This window comes from Podarcis vaucheri (assembly GCF_965113315.1).
Source record: "Podarcis vaucheri genome assembly, chromosome: 8".
Taxonomy (NCBI): Eukaryota; Metazoa; Chordata; class Lepidosauria; order Squamata; family Lacertidae; genus Podarcis; species Podarcis vaucheri.
This window is the reverse complement of record NC_138766.1, coordinates 72,878,865-72,891,955: the sequence shown is the minus strand read 5'-3', so window position 1 is coordinate 72,891,955 and position 13,091 is coordinate 72,878,865. Positions and strand designations below refer to the sequence as shown.

Below are 13,091 nucleotides of genomic sequence, written 5' to 3'. Positions count from 1 at the left end.
GAATGGGCAAGACAGACATTAAAGTTATCCTAGAGACAGCACAATGTCGTGCACAGAGGTAGCGCCATATTGTACACTCCATATTCAGAGCATCATGGTGGCAATCATTATCCATGCCAGCTCTATAATTACCTTTGAACATGTGCAGAGTACAATTGCTAAATGAATCATCGAAAGGTAGGTTTTCAGATCAGAAAGTATATCTTCCTCACAAGTTTCTCATCCCGAAAATGCTTACATTTGTTTACATACATTTAAAATGAAACTCAAAAGCTTGAATCATTCCAATACAACAAACTCAAAAAGTATTAAACTCTTTTTCTCTCTCTCTCAGCTTTTCTGCACTATGAGGAAATAGCAGCACACAGTACAGGTTTTTTTGTTTCAGGATTACAAAATGAACAAAAACCCTATGAAGGAGATATACAGAAGGAGTGATGAGGAAAGCTTCACCTTTATCCTGCACTGAGCAAGGTGGTAGGACTAGTTGACCTTCAAGATTCCTTCTAACATTTAACATTCTATGCAGATAATATTGGCTGCCAATTAGGTACTTGTAACATGGAATGGTAGCTTGCGTTGCATGATAGCTCCAGTGGCACAGATACCATGTGTATATCCCAGTGAACAGATAACATTTGCCCAGACTTTTTATATTTTCCCTTCCCCACCTATTTAATTCATTCAAAATAAACAATTTATTATTCTTTCTACCCCAAATTCAGTATGGACCATGCTCTAACTTACTTCTCCTATACTACAGTGGTACCTCAGGTTAAGTACTTAATTCGTTCCGGAGGTCTGTACTTAACCTGAAACTGTTCTTAACCTGAAGCACCACTTTAGCTAATGGGGCCTCCCGCTGTCTCCGCGCCGCTGGAGCATGATTTCTGTTTTCATCCTGAAGTAAAGTTCTTAACCTGAAGCACTATTTCTGGGTTAGCGGAGTCTGTAACCTGAAGCATATGTAACCTGAGGTACCACTGTACTAAGTTTCAAATCACTGAACCTTTTTCTAACTAGAAGTCCTAGAATCTACTACACTTCCCTAATTGCTTGTTATAATGGTGAGATGCAATTTAACTTACCCTCATTTACATAGGACTACAATTGCTGCCCTATAATTCATATAGTGTATACCTGCACATATAGACATACATATACATTTTCATGTATTTTATCTCCTTCCAACCCCTGCCCACTCCCCATCCTTTTCTGTCCCTCACACATTTTGCCATTTTCCAGTTGACCTTCTCTGCCTGTCGTTCATTCTCACTTCACCCAACATTTAATTCCCTCACTCAGCCCTCTTTCACAACAGATTTGTACTAAGCATGTGTGTGGAACACCCTCATGAAATCCAATAGCTAACCCTGGCCACAGAAATGCTCCGGTAACAAAAACTAGAAGTGTATACCACTGTTAGAGAAAATCACAGAAATGCACTTTGATGTTCCCAAAACAAACCATTTGCAAAAAAGCACAGTTCAAATGGAGAAATATTTTTTTGAAAATCCATTCCAGCAAAGTCTATGGGGACAAAACACAGCATCTGTCAACATGCCAGAATGTTTCATGAAATATTTAATTCATTCAAAATAACTCATTTCTTGTGTTTTCTACTCCTGATCCAGCATGCAGCACCCTCAAACATACTTACCCCTTCAAGTTTCAAATGTACTGAATGATGTTCTAACTCTAAATGTAGAACCAATCCCTTCCCTCCATTTTTTAATTATTATTATTATTTATTAAATTTGTATACTGCTCTATACATGCAGGTCTCAGGGCAATTACAACATAAAATCACAGTATAAATACACAAAATACGTAATAAAGACAAAAACAACCCAATAACCCCCCCCCAAAAAACCCCCACATTTTAAAAGGGCATTGGATGCCAATCAGCCAAAGGCCTGGTTAAAAAGAAATGTTTTTCCTGGCACCTAAAGGTGTATAGTGAAGGGAGCCACTGCAGAATGGGGAGCCACTGTAGAAAAGGCTCTTTCTGGTGTTGTCACCCTCCAGACATCTTGTGGAAAAGGCACACAAAGAAGGTTTTCAGAAGATGATCTCAAGGTCTGGGTAGATTCATTTGGAAAGAGGCGGTCCTAGATGTATTGTGATCTTTAGCCATTTAAGGTTTCATAGGTCAAAACAAACAAGTCTCAAAACTAATTGGCAGCCAGTGCATTCAGGCCAGCATCATTGTAATATGCTCATACCAACTTGCCCTGGTGAGCAACCTGGTTGTTGAATTCTGCACCAGCTGAAGTCTTCAGAGGCAGCCCTACGTATAATGCACTGCAGTAATCTAACCTTGAGGTTACTAGAGCATAGACAACAGTAGTTAGGCTATCCCTGTCTAGAAAAAGGTGCAGCTAGACCACCAACAGAAGCTGATAGAAGGTACTCCACATCATTGAGGCCACCTGAGCCTCAAGTGACAGCAAAGGATCCGGGAGTACCCCCAAGCCACGTACCCGCTCCTTCAGAGGAAGTGTAACCCCATCAAGAGCAGGCAATCTCTCAGTCATCTGGTCTAGGGAACCACCCACTAATAGTGCCTCAGTCTTATGTGGAATGAGCTTCAGTTTGTTGGCTCTCACCCAGTCCATTATCGAGGCAAGACACCAGTCCAGCACTTCCACTGCCTCACCTGCAGATGTAAATAAGAAGCAGAGCTGAGTGTCATCGGCATATTGCTGACAATGTACTCCAAAACTCTGCATAACTCCACTCCAGATAACCCCCCATTTTTCATTATAATTAGTGAATTGCAATTCTGCCAATTAACCCAACAATTACAGTAACATAGCAGCCAAGATGGCAAAGAAGTAGCAGCCAGTGTATTGGTTCAAATAGGAATTAATGCTACTATAATGTGTACAGGTGTGTACAAAACACTACTGCATTACTAACAGACATGCAACTCTCTGTATTCTGCCCCACTTCTGCGATAACACCGCATGATTGTTGTCTTGTATTCTTGTTACTTCTTGAGCTCTTCTAAAACCCAGTATTTGCATTTACTCCAGATCAGGGGTGGGGAACTGCATCCAGCTGGCAGGCAAGAACTTTATCTCCTCCATCAGCCAAGTCCGACATGTGGGCTTTACCATGCTCTAGTCAATCACCTGATGTTATACTGATGTGACCTAGCTTGTGCATTCAGAATAGCACAGACTACAAAAATAAATATTTTATTCCTTCCTTCCTTCATTTTCTATTTTGCCCTTCCAAAGGAAGAAGCAAGCAAGAAAGCAGAGCCTTGTCATACACATGGCAATTAACAACAGTAGAAATATATCGGGACCATAGTCGGAAAACAAGGTCACATACCCCTCTTCTTGCTCTTGATCAAGGTGATCCATCAGTGTGACCAAGGCCATCTTGGTCCTAAAGCCAGATCTGAACCCAGACAGAAATGTCTCTAGATAATCCATGTAATCCAATAATGCCTCTCGCTGCCTTGCCACAACCCTCTCCACAACTTGCCCCAGGATTAATGATAGTGTATATTATAAGGCAATTACATTAAAAATAAAATATTGGAAGTAATTCAAGGCTATAGTATTCTTAATAAGATGATAATAAGGGCAATGCACTTGGTGATGGGCTAGTTTTATATAAAAAAAGAAACCAACAGAAAAATCTGGATAGAAGTCTGGATTTAAAAACTGACGGCATTCTTAAAATCATTCAGAATGTAAAACATCTGATATGAAAGATGAACTGTTTTTGGTGCAGGAAGCAGCTCAGAATTCAGAACTTAGGATAACAGCATAGGATAGATAAGCTTCTTTCTGCAACATGGTGCCTATATTAGCATGACATTGAAATCTAAGACACAGAGCATATTTCCAAGACAAAACTCCATACTGCTAGTAGGAGGTTAATAAAACAAGCAACACACATGTTGAAACTACAGAGCTACCTCTGTAGAAAGCAGCATCCATCTACTTATGATTTTAAAATGAAGATCCTAATCTTTGGTGAAGGACTTCTACAGATCTTTTAGCCAAAAAAAAAAAAGTAAATAAAGTTGTTTGCTATAGGCAGGCTATTTTACTGCACACTGAAAGGATGTTTTCTTAAAATTTAAACTGTATTGAATCCTTTACCATGAAAGTGTGAAAGTACTACAATGTGGATAAAGTAGATGTCTAGATTTCTTTCTGGGCTTTAACTTATTCACTTCAGTATATCAACTGGGGCCACATACAGAGTTCTCAAAGGTTCATATACACCACTTAAAATTGATTTTTACCAGTGTCTTGAAAGATGGTCCCAGCATTTAAGCATCATCACCCTCTCTCGCTTATATCTGAACCTAGGTACTCAAGGTACTCTAAAAAGGAAACTGCAGCACTTCCTACTCCTTCTATATGTCTAAAATGGTTGTATAAAATGTTAACCTTTTTATTATCATATTTTCTCCAATTCCCTTTTGTGTTTCTTGCATAAATAAATCAGAAAGGCAACTGTGATTTCAGTGAATGGCTACATGATTTTAGTTTCTATAGGTTAGGATCTTTACCAAATAATTAGAAATGGGGGTTTCAATATTAAAATAATGGTTAAAATGGGGAATAAAATACATTTATGTTATCTGTAAGATAAAGTTTTGTTGAAAAAGGAATTTATGTCCACCACAGACAGAAGTCTTCAAATGCTAAAAATATTTATCCTGAAAGTTATTTTCAAAGTTATTTTCAAGATACTGTTAAAAAGCTTCCTCACAAAAAGCAAGGTGTAATGGTTAGATCATCAAACTACAGAGACTGAAAAGCGTTTTGACATATTAAGCTTTTACAAACAAATGTATTCAGTCAGTTAATGGCCAAATAGCATCTGAAAAACAAAGTCCTAGGTATAACATTTTAAAATTATTTTTTACACCAAATATTTGTGACCAACTGGTACACAAACAACTGAAGGACTGAAATCCTAAAGATACTTATGAGGAATTCAGTCTCACTGAACTCAGTGAAGAATAATACTGAATAAACATATTTAAGAACTATCTGTAAGTAACCGATCCATTTTTTTAACCTAAATGTTAATACTTTTACAATAATGCCATTAAATACAATAATGCCAAACTCTACTAAAGTAGAGTTACACTATTATGAAACAGCATAGATATTCAATGCAATATTTCCCTCTCTATTTTTGTTCCTATAACTTCTAAAAACAATCTGCCAATAGCTGACCACTACTGGATAAACAGAATTTCCTAGCTAGAAAAAGAATGTTTTACATGTCTGCCATACTGTGAATGTGTGTGCTAAATATGCTTTTCAAACTTGAGCTTCAGTGTTCTTTTTTCCTTACCAGTAACATTTTCTGTTACTGCTAATCACTCCAGCCAGAACATCCCCAACAAATACTCCCACTTTAATGAGATTTTCTACACTGCAGGGCTAATCATAAAATTACACAGTCTAGTTCATCTAAGTAGCTGATTGTTACTTTCCATTTATAAATATAGCTGATCCTGATAATTTTGGCTACATTACTTTTTCTTTTCTTTCTTTGATTCATCACTCCTGATTTTCTTCTGGGTATAATTAGATGGTTCTCAATTACCTAATAAGAGGTGTGGCACTCTAGAACAGACTGAGTTATCAAGCTATTTTTCTTACTTCCATTTTAAAAAATCTGCCAAAAGAAAGACTTGTGAGAGGAAGAGAGAGGTGTGAAAATCTATTAAATGAGTTGAATAAGATGAGGAGCTAGTATATAACCAAAAGTGAAGCTACCTACAAAAATGATGTTAGTGTATTTTCCTTCATCTTACAACATGGAATATAGTTTATCAAATAAAAGCACATACCTTTGTCAAATATCATTTACTTTGCAAACATGTAACAGTTGCTTGTGGCCAAAAACTTTTAGTGCAGAAGTAATAACCAAATTTTACAAAGACAGACATTGAAACCTAAATGCTAAATAGATTATTCATACCGTTGACAAAGTATCTGACACAATAAATACAATCTTGTATTGAAGGGTGGGGGCTTTCCTAAAATCTGCTGTGTCATATTCTTACAGACCTGAATTTCATGTTTCTGATTATGGAAGCGCACATCATTAGATAGGAGCCATATGGATAACAGTAATTGTAAGAATCTGCTTAAAACCAGCTTTTAAAAATAAATTTATTCTGTAGTTTAGACATTAAGAAAGCATTGTTTTGTGAGGTGCAACAAATCACTGAGAAGAACATACACTGCTGCCATCCAAATTAATCTACAGGCTGTTTCAGACTGCATTCAATATTATCAGCAATACAGCACCTTGAAAAAAATCATCTTACCGATATTAAGCCAACAGCATTAGCTAAAACTCAACTGTCCTTTGGAGATTTGACCCTTGAAACTCAGAGTAAAGAGATACATCATAATGGATTTCCACTGAGTATAAAACTGTCCAAAATCTAAATTCAAATCCCAGCTGTCTACATTCCAGTTCTATGACAGTTGCAGCATATTTTTTTTTGTAACTGTCCTGAAAATCTTTTGGGCTGAACAGCATTATGTTCTAGTTCTTCAGTTTGTTGTCCTTGAATATAAATATGTCTCAGTGAGATTTATTTTCTAGTAAGTGAGTTAATGTTGGTATAAAAGCTGTACCTTAATAATAATAGCCAATTGTTAAGTATATTAGGGGTGTGTGTGTTTGGAATTTGTAAAATATAACAGTTAAACACTACTTAGATTTTTTTTTTAATGCTCGGGCCAATTACGTGTGAAGCTGTCAAAAGCTAAGGGTCACTCTATAATATTCTTGCAGAATATCTGGTTTGAATTTAACTTTATTATGCAAGTACAGATGCTATGATTACAATTAGGGCTGCAATACGCAGTTACCTGGAAGTAAGTCCCATTGAATTCAATGAAACTTAATTCTGAGTAGACATGCATGGTACTGTATTGTAAATTTCTCTGAACTTTTCTTTTTGATTGTTTTATTTTAGCAGACCTTGAAAAGTTAAGGCACAAGATAAAGAAAAATGTAATCCAATGCCCCACCTTGTGGGAACCCAGTATTCCCTGACACTACACAGAAAACGACCTTTACGTCCTTCAGACTTCCCTAACAGACCCCATCATCTATCGCAAAAGCCAAATCATCTGATCCTAAACTAACTGTCAACTGCTTGCGATGGTAGGGAAGCCAGACATCAATCAATCAGTTTTTATCAGAGGTGCTCTTCGTTTTTGCTGTTGTGCTCATCTTATCATCTGACCCAGTTGTAGGCCTGACTTCAGAAGCTTAAAAGAACTTGATGGCAAAATATGCATTTGTTTGTCCAAGATGTCCATTCTTCTAACAGTGCACATGCATTTTTAGAAATCTGGTTTTAAAAATTACCTCTCTGCTATATCAAAACATTTTTAATTATATTCCCTTGCAATTGTGGATTCCTTTAACAACCAGCTTAAAGTCTTCCTAGATTTATTATTCAATGTGCTCCATATCTCTATATGGCACATAATGAAAAGTTACCTGAAATAAAATCATAAATATATATATTTACAAAATCAAGGTTTGTGCTACATATTCTCATTATTAATTCTGACCTTTATAATTACTGTTGCAGTGCATGAAACAGAATGTTGACATGAGCAATGATTGTGCCCAGTTTTACTACAATTAAGGCAGTAATCCTGTACTGTACACACTTACCTGGAAGTAAACCCCATGTAGCCCAGTGGGGCTTACTTCTAAATACAATGCAAATAATTGCACTCTAAGAGTCTGATGTTAAGTAAAGTAAAAGGTTGCTGGTTCAAAACCAGTTTAAGTATTTCAATTTAAAAACAACTGGGATTACTGCTTTTCTAAAGTAAAATTACGCATATTAATTTCTATCCAATTTCAAAGTAGGACATTTTATACAAAATCAGAAGGCTGGAAAAGTAAAAGCTTCAAGAATACCACGATCACTAAATTTTGGATTCATATTTTCCATATTAGAACCAATAAGCATTGTGGTACAAGCCCAGGCCCCGAAAATGTATGACCAGTTCTGGAAGACTACTGAAAATACTGTTTGTAAGATGTAAGAATCTAAAGATGTTTCAGAGAAAAGATCTATTTCAGAGATGGAGGATTATAAAAATAAAATCTGAAAAGCAAAATAAATAAAGTAAACCCAATAAAAGGTCAAATGTAGTCATATGTTTAGGAGAGGATAAACAAACGTATTTTGAATTGATCCATTAACTGTAAACAACAATCTTTAAATAACCTTTCCTCTGCTGTAATTAACACTAATCAGATATAAGAATGATGTTTGTTAGTTCATTGGTAATATTAAGTTTAATAAGTAAAATGAATTCCTATCCTTTCATCACATAGATACGTCATATTATACAATAGGATGCAAGCACATAAACTAGACTGAGGTAGAATATTGTCACTGGAAACAGTCTGTATATAGTAGAACTGTATTCAAAAAGTTGTTTTAAGTACCCAGCTTTACCCAGCTTTTTAACTTTCTGGGTGATTCAGTGTTCATTCCCAAACTGGAACACATATGCTTACTTTCACATGAAGATATACTCAACTGGCTATATAGTCAAAGACACAAAAGGTGCATCCCGAATGTATCAAATCCAATAAAGGCAAGCATCTAAGTATTACTGTTAACAAGAAATATTTTTTTGGAGAAAACCACTAAATAGTATATTTCAAATTATATTAGTACAACAAAATTTAGTTAGAATAAAATGATATAATATGAGGGAAAACTTCAAATGTCGAATAAGAATAAAACCTTTTAACTGTTCTATCTCCTCTTCTGTATTTCCAGTACAAATACTAACTCAAAACAACCTGTGACACAACTTATTATCAGTTAATCATAGCCTCCAAAAGCTTAAAACACAGACTACTGGCTGAAAAAACACAATTACTATTACTCATCAATGCAATTGTTCCACATAACATACAGGAAGAATTTCGGATGGGAAACCCAAACCGCTTGCTGCTATACACCTGTAGTATTCTGAATAACCCATAACTAATCTTATTCACCATGTAAACATAATAATCAATGTAATATTTCTTTGTGTTAAAATAAGAAAGCACATTGGATGCAAGATAAAAAGTCCCAATATAAAGTCTGTGGTTACTGCACAATGCAAATGAAGTAAAAACAACAACTATTCAGCGATATTTTGAAACACAGGAGTCAATTAAATATATACTTTTCATTTTCCTACCAAGCTCTAAACAACTTGGGCCTAAAATGGCTAGTGGATGCATCTTTCCCTATATGCAATCTTAGATGCAATCAAGTTTCAATGGCAAGGACAAATAGAAGGCCTCTACCAGTAACTTCTTCACTGTGATTGAATGTCCTTCTGACGGTTTGCTAAAGCTTGAGCCCAAGCTTCTTCTTCCTAATGCAATACAAGACTCAGGTTAAGAGTTTTTATTTTGTATGTATTCTTAAGTTTTTGTTTCCTAATACAGTGATTACTTTCTGAGACCCTTAAGAATGGATTGAGAGAAAAACTCATCTGAGTAATCAGAAATATTCAAGCACACTGCAAAGTAACAGAATACTGTATTAATACAATCCTAACCTCAAAGAAATATATCTTTTCCTTTCCTATTCCTCAACATAGTAATGTTGTATCGGCTGCAACACTGGAGGGTTCACCACTAGAACAGAAGACTGAAAATGGATGCCCCCCCCCAATCAATTTTATATATCACTTCTTGAATTTGTTCAAACATGTGTAGGTAGAACTGAACGTTGCAACTGTATGTTTACTTCTAAACAGATTAAATTCAGTATGGGGGGAGGGGAATTAAATTGGTGACAGCCATCCACAGCTGTTACCAACTCACGATGGCAATACCTTTTCAAGGCATTAGATAAAACTAAGAAATCAATGAAAAGATGTCAATACCAAGAACTGAGTCATTTGCCACTTATAAGCACCATGCATACTTCCATCGATGTTATATTTTATATATACTGTATCCATTAGTCCCAAAATGGGTGGTTTTGTGGATGAGAAGCTATTACAAGTAACAGCACTACTTATACCTTCTACCTGAATAATGTTTTTAACAAGGCTATTGCAGAAGGAAACACACAAGGAAGGATAAATGAGTGTGGGAATTCTACATGCACTTCTAAACAAGACTACACATATTAGGGCTGGCTGATGTTCAGAGCTTCCTAAAGATTGAGCTGTACGTCTCAACAAAGTGATGTGTTTGTATGTCAATATTTCAACAAAGTGCTGTATATATGAACACCAATGCCCTGGAGAGATTTTCAACAGAGCTATACATCAATATTTTATTAAGGTGAATAGCAACAAAGTGGAATTCATATTTCGTTTTTACAGGCTCATGAAATACTTTTATCAGTTCAGCAATCTCCAAGGGTACATCTAACTGATTAGGCTGTATTATTCAGATTGCCTCTAGTTTCTGTTTGCTTGTCATTATTCCACAAGTATCAGGAAAACTGATTTGTCGCCTTCTCATTTTTTTTCTTTTTTAATGAATTCTACCTGGCAGTGCCTAACAAAATACCTTCCTACTCCACCCAACACTGTCACCTCTATACATCAGTACAGTATGCCTCAAAACCAAATGCAGACTTTCAAGGTAAAATAATACTGCTCTACAAAAACAACGGAATTAGCACACTTTCATTCTAGACATGTTTGTCAAATGCACATATTACTGTGCCTGAAATAATCCAAATGACACAATTCTCTCTCCTTCCCCCTTTGTGTCATCTCAGAAAGACAATCTGACAGTAATAGCATGACACCCTCTTGGACATACCTCTGGGCATTAATATTTAAATCTTTCCTATCCCTTGTGATTGAAATTCAGCCTCTATTCACAAACAAAAACTAAATCAATGTTCTTAGAGTTCAAACTAGATCCCTAAACAGTTTGCCACTCTCCATGCACAGATAAGATAAACTTTCTTTGACCCAAGAGATGAAGTTGCCATGACGATCAGAGAGTCTACTTTCTATATTGATATTTGCTGATGTAACAACAAATAGAACCAGATCCTAGGACTGATAATGGTGATTAATTAATACTAATATTGATCCTTACAAGCAAGAGACAAGGCTATTAACTTGAAGCCTGAAAAGTCAATTGTTACCTGTGGCAGAGATACCAGTGACTGATTTTGAAACATAATAAACAAATGTGCTAGATTTATGCTAATACCTTTAAAGAGCCCATGTCTCTGTTTCAGGTATGACATTTCCACATTCAAGTGTGTTCATTTAATTGCATCCCTTTCCTTACAACCATAAACAAAAATAAGCTTCTATACAGGGAGAAGAAGCTGTTTAAAGAATATAGACCCCAATTCATTCCTTTTCTGAATCTAATTTCAGCACCGCATCACTGAAGTTTTTTTTAAAAGACAGGGACCAAGCAGGTTAATTGTTTGTTTAAAGGCATCCTATACTGGATTAAAATGTATTGTCCATTTTCCAGAAGGCCAAATTCAGTTTCTCATATGAAAACCTCAGCATGGAACTCATCCAAATGAGTTATCCCAATGTGTATCATCCAAATAAGAAATTAATACCAGCTTCATTTATTCATGACGGAATAGCATTGCTCAGATAGCTATATATTTAAAATAAAAAATGAATCTATGTTTACTTTTCCAAAACTAATTCAGATTATCAGACCTGTCTGAAAAAAACGTATTAAAACATTCTCTTTCTCCACTAACGGGAAAAAGCAGGTCCATTGTTTGGAAAACTTAATGCTTCTTATTTAAAAACAAACAACAAAAAAAAAACTTTCTTATGACAAAATAGCAGGTGCAATCTAGTCAAAAGTTAAGCACTTTTAACCTCATTTATTTCAACAGGACAAATGTAACCATGTGCATAACTGAATGAAATTAGACTTTCAAGTGCTTAATTTTGGCTTACCGGTGTGCAATAATATCAGTTTAAAGGAATTGATTTGAATCTATGGAATTATTTGTTCATTTTTTTTTAAAGTAAGTTTTCTTAATGGTATTCTAACTGCAATTTTTGTAAGTTCACAAAAATAATTGGTACCACAGATAAATGGCTTCCTTTTCTTCTCACTTCATTACCCTGAAACCTGTATGAATCTCTGCATGAGGTATTGCATATCTAACAAAACTATGAATTAGCACAGACTAAAAATTAGAAGCAAATTACCTAATTGCATTAATTTCCCTCACAGCTGAATCATGTCTCACGATATATATATATTTCGATAATGCATGTATTGAACCATATGTCTTTCATCTTCTGCATATATCTTGCAATGTAAAGATTACCTACTTTCACAAAATTAAGTACTTGCTTTTCCAAAAGCCAAAATCACCATACATGGTTCAAACACATATGGGCAGCTCTGGTTAGTGAGAATCTTCCAGGTGCACTGCGTTAAGTGGCATACAGTGAAATGTAAAGGTCAACATAGAGTCCACCATTAGTTGACAAAAATGTGCTTTACTTATTAAATATGTCTATGTAATAATCTCTAATCTCTTTTATAATGCCCCTTTAAAGGTAGATTCCCATCTTGAAATTCTTCTCAGTTTAAATATGTATGTATGGGTATTGTACATATGAGTATTGTACTTGGATATAAATGCATGTGTGCTTCTATTAAACATACCTAATACACTTGTTTCTGTTATGAGCCAAGTATCTCATAACTTTTTCACAAACTTACAGCTACCTAAACAAAAAAGATGTGCACATATTCAATATCCACCTGGAAGTCAAATTTAACATCTTTCCCAGATTACTCATTTGTTCAATTGTGACAACCGCCAAAAAGTTGTTTAATTTCTTCTGTAATGTTATCTCAATGAGGATATAATATACTGTTTCAGAAATAGTTGTCTTTCTTCAACATATATAGCAATAACATCTGCTTCACATGTAAGACATTTCTAAATACCTCCACTAGAAGGCAAGAACGTAAAAACAGAATTGCAACATACTGGGCAAATCAACTTTATAGCCACAAAAATACTAGCTATTACAGCATTTGAAATAATAATGGTGCTAAAATCAGAAGCTAAA

At 35.3% G+C, this 13,091-nt stretch overlaps 1 protein-coding gene and 1 long non-coding RNA gene across 12 annotated transcripts in view; one reads left to right on the top strand and one right to left on the bottom strand.

The window, feature by feature from the left end:
- Nucleotides 1–13,091, bottom strand: part of ZFPM2 (zinc finger protein, FOG family member 2) — a 466,093-nt gene that overhangs the window by 318,112 nt on the left and 134,890 nt on the right. For 2 of the 11 annotated variants that reach the window (XM_082235502.1, XM_082235498.1), the window contains exons 1-2: nucleotides 6,323–6,446; nucleotides 2,610–2,659 (exon numbers count right to left, since the gene is read on the bottom strand). The exons of 5 other annotated variants lie outside the window; for them this stretch is intronic. The gene's annotated coding sequence lies outside the window, so the exon portion shown is untranslated. Of the gene's footprint in view, nucleotides 1–2,483; nucleotides 2,660–6,322; nucleotides 6,447–13,091 lie in introns of those variants that run through there. 4 more of the 11 variants (XM_082235507.1, XM_082235499.1, XM_082235505.1 and 1 more) reach the window with 4 other exon arrangements.
- LOC309539640 lies at nucleotides 6,477–7,307 on the top strand. Its single transcript, XR_014222899.1, has 2 exons — nucleotides 6,477–6,605; nucleotides 6,983–7,307. It is a non-coding gene; the product is annotated as an uncharacterized lncRNA (long non-coding RNA).